This window comes from Eulemur rufifrons, chromosome 3, assembly GCF_041146395.1.
Source record: "Eulemur rufifrons isolate Redbay chromosome 3, OSU_ERuf_1, whole genome shotgun sequence".
Lineage (NCBI taxonomy): Eukaryota > Metazoa > Chordata > Mammalia > Primates > Lemuridae > Eulemur > Eulemur rufifrons.
Genome location: NC_090985.1, coordinates 87592784 through 87605967, shown reverse-complemented (window position 1 = coordinate 87605967; position 13184 = coordinate 87592784). Strand labels below are relative to the sequence as shown.

Below are 13184 nucleotides of genomic sequence, written 5' to 3'. Positions count from 1 at the left end.
CAACATCATCTGAGATTCAGAATCAAGGCAAGAGCTGCCTGGTAATGTTGTGTGGATGACGCATTACCTGGGGCTGACTCTGTGACATCATGTCGTCTTGTTCTCAGTTAGAGCAACCCAATGTGCCTTCCCTGCGCACCCCAGGTCTGTGAGTCACCGCATGATATATTGTCCAGGAAATGCAAAACAGTACCCTTCTTGAAAACTCAAGATTTAAAAATTGAGGCTTCCGGCCTGGGAATGGAGCACAAAAAAAAGTAAACTCTGAGGGGAAGCAGGTCCTCATTTCTGTTTTGCTTTTCATTTGGCCTCTCTGCTTATTTTTGGTATTATTTCAGTATAGGATCCTCAAGGGATCATAGTTTATAAATAAGCATTGTAAGTAGTTACTCTTTTTGAAGTTTTATTTGCCTCAAAAATGAAGTTTATTTTCACCCCACATCCTAAAAATCTTTTATCTTCAAAAATGACTAAACATCTATCTGTACATAGTACATTATCATTGTTAAATATCACTGTCTAAATAAGCTCCACTTGTGCCTAAAGAGTCCTGTAATACAAAACAATCTTGACACATACAAACGTACTAGTCCTGTGTAGGATATATGGCTTACAAATATATTCTCTCAGCCTGTAGCTTTTCTATTATTCTCTTAACATGGTCTTAGCAGAGCAGAAGTTTTAAATTTGATCAAGTCCAAATGATCAATTTTCTTTTTATGGGTCATGTTTTGATGTCCAGCCTAAGAACTCATTGCCTACCCCTAGATCCTGAAGATTTTTCTGTTCTGTTTTTTCTAGTAGCTGGCCACCCTACCTTGTGTTACAGAGTCACCTCTTGCAAGTCCCTGGTTCTCTGTAAGCTTCTGAAAGTCATTGCTTTTCTGAGGCTCATATTAGGGTGGAATAAATATAGCATTCTTTAGAAAGGCTATTTTCAGACTTCTAAAAAATTTTCTATTCTAGTAGAATAGGGACAGAAGTTGTTGAAGCCCACCCATCAGCCTACCACTACCCCACCCCTACTCAGGTGCTATAGAACAAACATTTGTGTTCCCCCACAATTCGTATGTTGAAACCCAATCACCAATGTGATGGTGTTTGGACATGGGGCCTTTGGAAGGTGATTAGGTGATGAGGATAGAGTCCTCATCAATGGGATTAGTGTCCTTATAAAAGAGACTCCAGAGAGCCTGCTCACCCCTTCCACCATGTGAGATTACGGCAAGAAGACAGTCATCTATGAGCCAGGACACAGGCCCTCACCAGACCCTGAATCTGCTGGCACTTTGATCTTGGATTTGCCTCCAGAACTGTGAAAAATAAATTTCTGTTATATATAAGCCACTCAGTTTATGGTATTTTGTTACAGCAGCATGAATGGACTAAGACACCAGGAGAGTGATCCTCAAAATGTAGATCCTGTCCCAGATTTAGTAAGTCAGAATCTCCAGATTTAAAGTCTCTAACCAGCTTATTTAACAACTTCCCAGGTAACTTAAGAGACCTCTGCCTTCAGGCCTGTGGAACATAATTTGAAAACCACTGTGTTACAAAGTTAGTTTAATAATTCACATAACACAGAGAAAAAAAATCAAATCTTTATGGGGAATATTAAGCAGACACAGAATAACCAAGAGCTCCAATGAACAGTTGACAGGCAGCTGCCACGGGCAGCATCCCTGGAATCCAGAGCTGTCCCAAGACCAACCCAGACCAGGGCTTGGCTAAATTAAGAAGTGACTGTTATACTGTAAAAGGGCCAGATAATTTAGAAAAGAAGAACAAAAAGAAGAAATGATTGGTAACATAGGATATAGTGGAGTATTTGTCCTTTCAAACTCTTTTCTTTATGAAATAACCTTTTTATAAATGGTAATTATAAGATCTTATTGAAACATTTTATTATGGAAACTTGGCATTTCAAGGGAAATCTATCAGTCAAACAATGTCATTAATAAAAGGCGTTCTTTCTGAAGTTGGCACCAATTATTCAATTGATCAGCACCATCAGCTAACCTCGACCACTGCCAAGACATGGGCAGCATTCTGAGCAGAGCACAGCTAGGAGAGTGTTTGGAGGAAGTGTGCTGTGCACATATAACACACTTAAACAGATACTGACATTGTAAAAGCAAAACAGTGTCCCTCAGAAGCTAAAGCATTGTAAGCAGGCAACATTCATGTTAAAAGTCAATTTGATATGAAATGGTTATGTTTTCACTAAGTTTTCCTCCTTCTTATATTGCTTTTCATGTATGCAGGGATTTCACAATTTGGCGTGTAAAAACATAGACATATTTAACCATACTCTTAATGTCTAAAAACAAACCAGAATATCCAAGAAAGGAATATATTTAAATATATATCTCCAAAGAATTTTAGTGGCATGGGGAAGGTTCTTGATACAACGATAAGTTAAAAAAAAAAGAAAATGAAAAGAAAAAAAAGCAAAGGATATGAAACTATATTTTCAGTTGTAGAGTTTAATGAGTTTGATCCCAATTTTGTAAACATGAGCACATATATTCATTTAGAGAAATACTGAAAAAAGACTGAAAGGAAATATACCTCAAAATCCTAACAGTACTTAACCCTAGGTATTAAGAGTATGTTATTTTTTTATTTATATATTTTTATTTCAAAATTATCTATAATAAATTATATTAAATTTATCATTAGTAAAAAAGTAATGAATTTTTTAAATAGTCAAGCTTCCATTCTCTTGAAATAATTCTAGAATCCTTTCCACTTATTCATGCATGATTCGTGTCCTTTTCAGCAATAAAACCACCCCAACCCATTTCAAAATTTCCTTCAAGTACAAAGACATTGACCCTAAAATTGAATAAATATAATTGAAGCTTTAAAATTCTATAATTCTAGACCTCTCTCTCTCTCTCTCTCTCTCTCTATATATATATATTAGCACATTTATTTCATACATAAAGAAGACATAGAAAAATAAGGAATTTTACCAGGGACCAGTTTGCCAATTTGCTATTCACACTTTATTGCACTAACTTTAGGCTTTATAAAGGAATATTTCAAATATTAACTACTGAGACTTCACCTGTTAGAGAGGCATTGCTTGGGGATATAAATCATACATAGGTTCTCTTCCTAATTGAGGAGGAAGACTGTCATATGTCATTGGAGACAACATAATAGACAGCTACATCTGCAATGTCAGCTCTTACATCAGTCAAAGTGTTGCTTAGGAAACACTTGTGAGGATAAGACGAGGTTATATATACTGTTGCCCTGGGGCTGAGGACAGTCACCACTCATAACTGTATAAGACAAAGAAGTTTGCTACATAGAATCTTTACTCTTGAGTTATTCCAGTGGCATACATAGCAAAGAAAAGATTTGGGCTTCAGGAAGGGAAAAGGAAGGGGAATTCAGGCTCCAGCATTGCTGTAGTGGAGAGATTTAGGGGTGGGAATTGCATCAGGACAGAGGAAAGGCATCTTGTCCAGAAGCTATTGTGAAACAGTCCTAGGTTCAATGCCCAATTATCCCACTAATTACCTTTGTAACACTGATGAATCACATAACTTCTCAGATCTTCGTCTTCTTCATTTGTGAAAGAATTAAAATATCCAAATGGACAGGAAGATCATGAGAATTACATGAAGAAGTAAATGCAAATTATTTGGTTCATAAGTCTGGGTTTCCCGCTAAATGCGCATTCTTCTCTGGTGCATCTGTAAGGGAGAAAGGAAAGCATGTGGATGACGTCAGGGATTGCGTTCTACAGGATCGGGTAGAGCAGGGGTTGCTACCTGAGGTAGTGCAGGGACCTGACTGCAAAAAGGGCAAAAGTCAAGTCCAAAGCATTTAACATTATTTTTTCCAACTATGAGTCGTGCCCATGCTATGATTTGAATGTGATCCCCAAACTTCACATGTTGGAAACAATTCCCAACACAGCAGTTTTGGAAGGCGGGGCTTAATGGGAGGTGTTTAGGTCATAAATGGATTAATCTCATTATTTAGGGAGTGGGTTTGTCATAAAAGCGAGTTCGGCCCCACCTTGTCCTGTCTCACTCTCTCGCCAAATGATGCCCTCTGCCACGTTATGACCGCACAAAGGCCCTGACCAGATGCAGCCCCTTGACTTTGTACTTCCCAGCCTCCAGAACCATGAGCCAAATAAATTTCTGTTCATTATAAATTACCCAGTCTGTGGTTTTTTGTTATAGCAGCATAAAACAGACCAAGACAACCCATTCGTGGGATGCACACCAATTTAGTGTGCTGTGATTAGCATTATTTTTAAGTGAAATGTAATGGACTACATCAGAGTTCAGCAAATGTAGTAAAGGTAAATTTCATGAAATTCTTGTTTTGGTTTCATATACATGTATATGTTGGTATGCATATACTGGATTGTGATATGAAATGTATTTCTTATTGTGGGTCAGGGTCAAAACTTTTGAAAACGACTTCTTTAGAGAAAGCCAGATTTTGAAGTCCCCATCCAAAAGCTCACATCACAATAATTCAGAGTTTGAAGGAAGCAGAATAAGCACTGATGAGAAACAGTAAGGACAGGATTTCAAGTGATTGCCTGAGCAGGCATGAGGTGCATTCCTTCGTACCAGTTAGTGGTGTGTAGCGAGCCAGGCTGGCTTGTCACAGGCAAAGCAAACCCTTGGATGCTGAAGAGATTTGTTTCCCAGGAAGCTGGGTGAGAGCAGCTTCCTTCATATTGCCCAGGGAAACCACTGGCCCCCTCAACTGGGATGCCCTGGGTTTGTTCACCTCCTGCTGTGGTACTCCTCACCTGGGACCTGCTTCCTTACCTCCCTCCTGCCATAACACACCTCGGCCTGGGCCTGCTCTCACCCTTCCCTGCCTGAGCTCACTCAGTTCTGCAGACTCAGCTGCTCTGCCTCCAGCTTCCCCACTGTTTCTATCCTTTACCTTTAAGTTCCCAACTCCACGGCATTCCCTGGGCCAGTCCCCACACGTCCCCACCTCTTCACATCCCATCATCTTCCCTAAAATGAAATTGATTTCCTGCAGCTCAACTCATGGAATGAAAATAGATGAAACTCCTCTCCAATGTGAAAATCTTTCAATATTTTCCTTGTCTTTAAATGTGAATAACTTATCTTGTGTGTCTTCACCTATCATCAGAACAGATAAACCACATGGAGCATCACCAGAAACCTCCTTCTTGTCACACTGGTCCCCTAATGTTGCCACCAGCAGCAGACCAGGAGTGCCACTGTTTGTAGTATCTCCCAGCTTATATGAGCCCACCAGGGGCTCATGTACAGTTGTCAGGGCCTTGCTGAGGTCCTGATAGCCTATGTCTACCACTGCCATGTGGGAAATTATCTGGATGTCATTATGGGCTCCAAATATACTACCATGGAGTGGTTTGTAACACACAGTAAGCAAAGAGGGGAAAGGGACCAGGATAAGTTAATACACTTAGAATTGGGTATAGACAAGTAAGAAGGACCTCACTGCTTGAATCCTGGGCTGGGTTAGCAGTCTTCATTTGTCACCTCTCTTTCTCTCTCTCTCTCTCTCTCAGGTCTCTCTCTCTCTCTCTCACACACACACACACACACACACACACATTAGCCTTTCCTACTGATGGCATAGTTACAAGATCCAGAATTGAGATTTGAGCAAGAAGACCCATGGATGGAAGGAAGGTGCCCTGGGCCCAAGACACACATTAGTTCCATTGGAGAAATTCGGTTGCAGCTCACCAGTTAGCTGATGAATAGCCCTGGGTTTACTTGTGCTTCTTGGGCAGATGGCACATGGGACTAGAATGAGTGCTAAGAATTTGGGCTTCACGAATATTATGTGCTCATCAAGTGTAACTTGAATATGTTGTGGTTTTTTTATTTAGTATCTCATACATGTCATGTATATTTAGTGTATGATGAATATTTAGTACCCATGGCCTCATGAATATTAGGTATCTTTTGGTCCTTTTATCCTGTCCTATCTATGTTTAACTCACACGTGCTCTATTGACTCATCTACACCTAACATGCCTTAAAATGTTTCACCTATGGTTTACAAACTTATTCATCTTTCATATTAGCATTGAATATTCTCAAAATCAAGTGCACATTGCAACCATATTGCCCCTAACTGTCATCCAGTAACCCTATCAAAGAAAGAAATCAGTTTAAGCCAACAGAATTTACCCACATAGACACAGGGAACCAGCCTTGAATCCAGAGCAGACCAGTTGGGTTTGAAGCACTATGAGTTGTGTGACCTAATCAAGTCACTTAACCTCCCTGTGCTTCAGTTTCCCCAACTATAAAACAGGGATGATGATGGTATCTACCATATAGGCTGTTGTGAAAATTAAATGAAATAATCTAAGTGAAGTATTTAAAATAGTGCCCAGAAGATAGCAAATGTTATTTAAGTGATATCAATATTATTTTCCATAGACCACTCATGCAGGCACCCAGGAACATCTCCTCTTCATCTAGGCTGTCACTTAGACTGAATGTCATCTCTAGGTCTGGAATCTATTTCCATCCTCTTTGGGAAAATTAGGGTGGTGCTTGTCTTATCTCAGATGATGTAGATGAGGCAAATTAAATGTAAATATGACACAAGTGTCATACAATGAGGTCAGCCAATGAGAAGGCAATGAATAGAGTGTTACAGTCTCCAGGTCTCTCCTCTATTATCTCTCCTATGACTCACCACGACTATTTCCCATAATTTTACCCTTCTTTTAATTCACAATTCCTATTCTCCATAGAACAGATTTCACCAATTACTCTAATTGTAGTTTTCTCTTCTTTCCTTTCCCTATTCAGTTTAAAGCACTCTGTGAGCTAGCTTCTGAGCAAATGCATTCTGCCATCCATTCATTCCATTCATTCTCTACACTCAGCCAAGAATGTATCATCCTGGTATCTTAAACTAAGGTTCACACATCCAAACCCTACTTGTCAACGCCACCTGCACAGCCAGTCACTTCCCTCCAAGATCTCCCTTTATCATCCAAGACTCGTTCGAAGGTAAAAATGATGAATAAGGAGAATAGTCGCTGTCTCAGTTCATTTTGTGCTGCTACAACAGAAGACCACAGACTGGGAAATTTATTTCGTATGATTCTGGAGGCTGGGAAGCCCAAAAATAAGGTGCTGACATGTGGCCAGGGCCTTCCTGCTGTATCATAACATGGCTGATGGCAGCACCTGGTGGAAGAGCAAAGAGAGGGTGAGAGAGAAAACAAGAGACTGAACTCATAGCCTCAAGCCCCCTTATAATGGGCATTAATCTATTCATGAGGGTGGAGCCCTCATCACCTAATTACCTCTTACTGGTCCCACCTCTAATACTGTTACAATGGCAATTACATTCCAACAAGAGCTTGGAAGGGGACATTCACACCAAAGCTGTCACTATTTGCTAAATGCCTGCTATGTGACAGGGAGTGTGCCCAGGACTTTCCACTCTTGATCTCTGATCCTGGCACTGCAGGCATTATTGTTAGTGTCCATGGGCTTTCTGATCAAGTGTCCCTCATAAACTCAGAGACAGGACAGATGAAAATGCATTCAGAGTTAAACTGTAAAATCAATACACAATAAATCAGACATGTGCTGTCACCTTCAAAGCCCAGAAAGTGAAGAGTCTTGCATTAATTATCCAAAACCAGACAGAATGTCCAAAGTTACCTAAGAAAGAAAGTGGCACAAAAACCATAGTAAAAGGAAGTCAGCCTCTAGTTGGTTGACCCAGGATTCATTCTCGACTCCCTACTCCCTTGTCACTTCTGCAATACGGGATGGAAAAGCCAACCACTTGCCTTCCCAGCCTTCCTTGCAGCTGAAGGGGGTGGCTGGGGGGTGTAAGGGAGCCATGTAAGGGGTCCATGTAACACAATTCTCTTCAGTGAGAAATAAGTGGAAGTCTGCTGGTGGTATCTAAGGTAGTTTTTGCTTTCCTCATAAAAGGGACAGGTAAGGATGGTGCCACCCCTAACCCCACATCTGACTGCCTTGAATGAGGGATGTAATGGCTGCAGCCAGAAGAATATGACATTTAGACACAGACACATCTGAGTTCAAATCTCAGTCCCCCACTTACTGGATATATGACATTGAGCAAATTCCTTAACATGCCTCATGTGTAAAATGAGTTTCCTAACACTTGTAGGTGTTCCAGTGAGTAGGGAATGGTGCCCCACATGTTCATACCTTGGGTCCTCTGCCGGCACATGAACTCCAAGTGGCACTTGCCTTCCCTTTATCCCACCCCATCCATCCCACCCCAACCACAGAAATGGAAGGAGCATCCAGGCAGGGTCAGTAGCTGCTTCAGCCTTTCAGAGGAATAAAGAAAAAGCAGAAAGAACTAAAATAAATTAAATTCTATCTAGTTTCATGTCATATTCCTAAGGCCTAGTACCATGCAGTCATTGGGTTCAATAAATGTTTTTCCCAATAAATGAATCATACGTCAAAAGGACTCCCTCTGTCCACATCCCCATCTCAGCCAGAAGAGGAAAAGGAAAAGCAGAAGTGAAGGGGGAAGGCGGAAAGCTCTCCTTCACAGTGTGCTAGACAGGGGGTGAGCCAGGCATTATCAGGTAACCCAGTAGCCTGGAATAATTTCCTGTTACACGTCAGTGTGCACACCCTCCATTAATTTTGACCAGGTTATCAAAATCTTGAATTCCCTTATTTCCATTTGGTATTACTTCTCTTGTTTTATCTTGGATTTCTTCAGAATTCTGACACAGTGAGATACTGCGAAGCAACTTTCCTCAAGCTTGGTGGCCAACGTCTATTCATCCTTCAGCAGGAAGATTCTCACAGCAGAATCCCAGTTCCTGCTGGAATCATGCCCTCTGTTTCTGTCCCTCTTAGTGCCCCTGGCTTCCCAAGTGACATTTTTGTTTGGACTCCCCTTGCTGAGCAGCCATTAGGCTGCCTAAGCAAACTGGGCTTCTGGTCTAGGCACCCCAGTGCCACGTACACAGTCTGTCCCTACTCCTGCTGTCTTGGATATGCCATTGCTGCTGCCAGGACAGCCACTTGCTATTGCCAGCAATTTACCAGCAATCAGCAGCAAGTAGCAGCAGCCTGAGTCAGCAAAATACATTAGAAACCACTGAGCACATTCAGAGGGAAAAGCTTCTGAGAATCTTGGAGAATGACTTACCTCTTCCCATCCTCCAGTGGCAGAAGGAAACCTCCTACCTGCCTCCTCAGAAGTCTAAAGCGGCTACCTGTGTGTGCCAGATATTGTAACCTCACAAGGAGCCATGCCTTCTTTGGGGCCTGCAATGTATTAATATCTTTCTGGAGCTCCCTCCTTTAAACATGGTTTGGCACATTCAGGTGTACCCAGATGGCAGGTGGCTAGCTTCATGCTGTCCTCGGTGATGAAGGCTCAGAAGTCATTCACCTTGAGCCTCTTCTTTTAGCAAAGTAGCATCGAGGGGCTTCACAGGGGCTGTGTTTAAAGGTGGCACATGGAAAATGAGTCTTAACAGCCTCATTATTCCATCAAGACGCAAACTGACTGTGTCCACCAGCCAATGCCCAGATTTCAAAGTCTGCTAAAAGACAAAACATGGTCATTTCTTGAAAATAACCAACCAGCAATCTGTCTCCATATTGTTAAACTAGCATCTATTGAGCCTCTCTATGTTTCAGGCACAGTCCAGGCACTGGTATGCAGAGTGGAAGAACTCACAGTCTGGAAAGAGAGAGAGATCTAAGTAGACAGTGACAATACACTGTGATAAACACTGTGATAGCAGGAGGCATTGGGTGCTGAGGAAGCTTATAAGAGGGCAGCCAAGAAAATCTTAAAAAGTTGGTCCTCAAACTGAGCCTAGAGAACAAATAGGAGCTAGCCGGGCAAAGACAGCAGAGGGCATATCATGTGCATATGAGCTGAGATGATGAGAGAGCCTGGGGTATGTGGGGAGCTGTACTTTCAGTTCAGCTTCTACGTCGGGGATGGGATGGGCAGGAAGTGGCAAGAGATGAAACTAAAGAAAGAGAGTCAATGAAGGCAAAAGACAAGAGGTTCTTGATGAATTCCAGGGTTTCCTTCAACCACTATCTCAATTATCTTGAAAAAGAGCTAAGGAAGAGTGGAATTTTATAAAGTAAACCTGATCTTGTAGACAAGTAAGTGAAGGCCCAGGGAGATGATAGGTTCAATGTCATACTAATGGTAAGTTATGATAAGAGGCAGCACAATCAGATGATGGGATGATAGTAGCTCATATATGTATAACATTTTACAGCCACCAAGCTCTTTTACTTTACCACACTTCAATAATTTAAAAAACATAAACAAATCAAAAAACCTAAGCTATAAGCATGTTTCAACCACTGTCTGACTGTGTAGGTCCTTCATGGCTCTCCATCTCACTTCCATATCTAAGAGATGAAGAGGCTGGCTCACTAATTCTCCTTCCAGCTCTAACTTTCCACATTTCTAGAATCTGATACTACAGGGCTTTTTCCACCATGTTGGATTATCAGAAAGTGACTTATTCTACAGGGACCTAAAGCTATAGTTTTCTGCAGATTTTCAGGGCAAAGCTAACTCCTATTTCTAATCATAATCCACCTCCCACTTAAATCCCCCAGGCACAAATAATCTAACATCACTGTGATGGTTAATTTTACATGTTGACTTGATTGGGCCAGGAGGTGCCCAGATATTTGCTTAAACATTATTCTGGGTGTGTCTGGAAGGGCATTGCTGGATGAGATTAGTGTTTGAACTGGTAGACTGAGTAAAACAGATGCTCTCCCCAGTGCGGGCAAGCCTTATCCAATCTCTTGGAGGCCTGAAGAGAACAAAAAGTGGAGGAAGGGAGAATTTCTTTTCTCTGCCTAACTGTCTTCCAGCTGGGACATCAGTCTTCACCTGCCTTCAGATTCAAACCCAGACTAGAACTTACACCATCAGATCTCCTGGTTCTCAGGCATTCAGGCTAGGACTGGAACTTACACTGTCAGATCTCCTGGGTTTACAACTGTAGATCTTGGAACTTCTCAGCCTCCATAGTCACATGATCCAATTCCTTATAATAGATAGATGGATAGATAGAGAGATAGGGAAAGGGAGATGGAGATTAGACAGAGATATCTCCTACTATTTCTGGAAAACCCTTACTAATACCACCATTACCCTTATCAAACTCTCTGCAATTAAACCAAAAAACAAGGTGCATTCATAATCTTCAGAAATTCCTCTGATGCCAAAGGAGTCATTGTCTCACTTCAAACAAATTTTTTCATGATATGCAACCAAAGACACGAAATTATATCTTTTCTTTCTTTTTTAGTTTAAATTTAGACACTGAAAATCTACAGGGACTTTCTATAATAAAAAAATAAATATACAGTGCCTTCTGCCTTTATCATCATTTATTATTAAAGACATTTGCAAGAAAGTGGGCTCGTGTTCCTTAGTAATCCATCCGGTCCTGCTGGTAATTCTCATTATGAGGTCAGGAACACAAAACCAGAGGTCCTTCATCTTATCCCAAATGAAACGAGGTGACTGTCACATACACAATGAAATGGGGTGGCTGTGCCTACAAAGGATTGAAGATGCAGGTGAGAACTCAGCAGGAGAAAAAGGATTCCTCAGCTGCAATGATCATGTTTCATGCAAATGTCCTGAGAAACAAGGGAAAAGAAAAACCAGAAAATATAACTTGCTAATTTTTCAACAATGGCATTCATATAAAAAATAGGGCACCATGCTCGAGTGTGGGATCCAAAAATGAAAAAAACTCAGCCACTGTCCTAAAGGAGCTTGCAATTGAATAGGGGAGATAAAAAATGAAAATAGGCCAGGCGCGGTGGCTCACGCCTGTAATCCTAGCACTCCGGGAGGCTGAGGCAGGAGGATCGCTTGAGGTCAGGGGTTCGAGACCAGCCTGAGCAAGACCTCATCTCTACCAAAAATAGAAAAAATTAGCCAGGCATTGTGGTATGTGCCTGTAGTTCCAGTTACTCGGTAGGCTGAGGCAGGAAGATTACTTAAGCCCAGCGTTTGAGGCTGCAGTGAGGTATGATGATGCCATTGCACTCTAGCCTGGGTGACAGAGCAAGATTCTGTCTCAAACAAAACAACAACAACAAAAAAAAAAAAAGATAGAAGGCAGAAGGAAAGAGGTGCCATAAAATCAGGACAAGTTGAGTTGAGAGAGAAGAGAAATCCATCACACTGGGTAATCAGTGACAGCTGCCCCAATCAGGGGCAAGGGCAAGACTTTGGAAGGAGGTGGGTGTGCAGCGTCCTTAATTATTGCTCTCATTGCACTTACAGGCACACCTCATTTTATTGCGCTTCACTGTACTGCACTTTGCAGTTACTGCATTTTTTGCAAAGTGAAGGTTTGTGACAACCTTTCTTTGAGTGAGTCTATCAGTGCTATTTTTTCAACAGCATGTGCTCACTTTGTTAGCATTTTTTAGCGATAAAGTATTTTTTTCACCCGGTTTATCACCAGCATTTATAAAACTAGACTTAGGGAGAGAACTAGGTCTGGAGACACATGTGTGGTCTTAACGTAGTGAATGTTTAGCCTGTCTTGCTTATTACAAAATCAGAACAGTGAGAGGAGTCTCATCATAAAGTATTTTGAATTAAGGTATGTGCTTTTTCAGACACAATGCTATTGCACACTTTGTAGACTACAGTACAGTGTAAATATAACTGCTATATGCACTAGGAAACGAAAAAAATTTATGACTTGCTTGATTACAGTATTTGCTTTATTGCAGTGGTCTGGAATTGAACCCGCAGTATCTCCGAGGTTTGCCTGTATTGCCCTCTGGATTTACTGACTTCTTTCCTTCTTTTCTTGTTCATTGTGTGTCTCCGCCACTAGAATGAAAGCTCCATGAGAGCAGGACTTTGCCTTGTTGTCTTCAGCACCTAGAACAGTGGCTGGCATACAGTAGGTGCTCTATAGATGTGGGAAGGCAGGAAGGCAAGTCAGGCACACAGAAAATAAAGAACGAAGCAGAGAAGGAAGGAGAGAACAATCCACAGAAATGGGTTCACGTCCCTACTTATCTTTACCTCATCATCGTCTTGCCATTCCAAAGTCTGATGTGTATTACTTCCGCTGAGAGATCTTCCCTGGTGCCTTCAGCTCACCTAATTCTTATCCTGGCCCTAAATTCCTT

The 13184-nt window shown here is 41.4% G+C and overlaps 1 non-coding gene across 1 annotated transcript; it reads right to left on the bottom strand.

Moving 5' to 3' along the window:
• Positions 1–12490: 12490 nt before the first annotated feature.
• Positions 12491–12622, bottom strand: LOC138382272 (small nucleolar RNA SNORA72). The gene has a single exon (XR_011233362.1). It is a non-coding gene; the product is annotated as a small nucleolar RNA SNORA72 (small nucleolar RNA).
• Positions 12623–13184: the final 562 nt, after the last annotated feature.